The sequence below is a fragment of the Bison bison genome, unplaced genomic scaffold, assembly GCF_000754665.1.
Source record: "Bison bison bison isolate TAMUID 2011002044 unplaced genomic scaffold, Bison_UMD1.0 scf7180017864038, whole genome shotgun sequence".
Classification (NCBI taxonomy): Eukaryota; Metazoa; Chordata; class Mammalia; order Artiodactyla; family Bovidae; genus Bison; species Bison bison.
The window spans coordinates 4,665,301-4,667,201 of record NW_011494610.1 but is presented as its reverse complement, the minus strand read 5'-3'; positions in this window follow the sequence as shown (position 1 = coordinate 4,667,201).

The window sequence follows — 1,901 nt, the reverse complement described above, 5'->3', positions numbered from 1 at the left end:
GATGCTAGGAGGGATTGGGGGCAGGAGGAGAAGGGGATGACAGAGGATGAGATGGCTGGAAGGCATCACTGACTCGATGGACGTGAGTCTGAGTGAACTCTGGGAGTTGGTGATGGACAGGGAGGCCTGGCGTGCTGCGATTCATGGGGTCACAAATAGTCGGACATGACTGAGCGACTGATCTGATCTGATATGATCCGAAGGGAATGCTGGGAAAGATTGAAGGCAGGAGGAAAAGGGATAACAGAAGATGAGATGGTTGGATGGCATCACCAACTCGGTGGACCTGAGTCTGAGTAAGCTCTGGGAGTTGGTGATGGACAGGGCAGCCTGGTGTGCTGCAGTCCGTGGGGTCGCGAAGAGACTCAAATGAGTGACTGAACAGGAACAAAGGGAAGGCAGAGACAAAGAAGGAGCGACCAAGAAATGATACTGCAGCAACGAAAGGAGGGTCCTGGTTCCTCCGGGAGGGACACACAGGAACTGAGGCCCCCACCTGGGTGGAGGACAGCAACTTCAGGCTGAGCACGTTTCCTGGAGCACCGCCCTCTTACCTCACCACCAACAAACCAGAAGAAAGTTACCGCCTTCATCCCAGATTTTGCCTATAAAAATGTCTCCCCCCAAATCTCCGGGAGTTCAGGGTCTTTGAGCACCAGCCACGGGTTCTGTAACTGAGCAGGGCCCTCTGGGTCCTTGACAGTCCTTGATGACCATGAACATGTCGCCCCAGGCCTCCTGGAGCCTCCTGTTGTTCAGTAGCCTAGTTGGTTCCTATCCAACTCCTTGTGACCCCAGGGACTGCAGCACGCCAGGCTTCCCCATCCTTCACTATCTCCCAGAGTTTGTTCAAACTCAAGTCCATTGAGTCAATGATGACCTCCAACCACCTCATCCTCTGTCGCCCCCTTCTCCTCCTGCCCTCAATCTTTTCCCAGCATCAGACTCTTTTCCAATGAGTTGGCTCTTCACATCAGGTGCCAAAATATTGGAGCTTCAGCTTCAGCATCAGTCCTTCCAGTGAGTATTCAGAGTTTATTTCCTTTAGAATTGACTGGTGTGAGCTCCTTACAGTCCAAGGAACTTTCAAGGGTCCTCTCCAGCACCACACTTCAAAAGCATTGATTTTTCAGCACTCTGCTTTCTTTATGGTCCAACTCTCACATCCACACATGACTACCGGAAAAACCATAGCTTTGACTGTATGAACCTTTGTCGGAAAGTGATATCTCTGCTTTTTCATATGCTGTCTAGGTTTGTCATAGCTTTTCTTCCGAGGAGCAAGCCCTAAGGACTGATTAAGTTAACCTTGGTGACACCACCCTGTGCCTTCATCATCAGCCAATCAGAACTGTGCTCGATCTGATCACGTACCCTGCCATCCCCCAAGTATACACCTGGCCTTTAAAAATTCTTTGCCAAAATCTTTCAGGGAGTCTGAGGCTTTTTAGGGCCTGAGCCACTCTGTCTCCTTGCACGGCTCTGCCATAAACCACCTTCTGCTCCAAACCCCGACGTTTCGATTCGTCCGACCTCACTGTGCATCAGGCACGTGAAGCTGTGTTCAGTGACAAGAACACACAAAAAAAGATGCAGAGCTCCTGCACCCAAAGAGATTGGTTGATTTGGCTGTGGTATGAGCATAGCTTATTTAACTTCTACGCAGAGTACATCATGAGAAACGCTGGGCTGGAAGAAGCACAAGCTGGAATCAAGATTGCCGGGAGAAATATCAATAACCTCAGATATGCAGATGACACCACCCTTATGGCAGAAAGTGAAGAGGAACTAAAAAGCCTCTTGATGAAAGTGAAAGTGGAGAGTGAAAAAGTTGGCTTAAAGCTCAACATTCAGAAAACAAAGATCATGGCATCTGGTCCCATTACTTCATGGGAAATAGA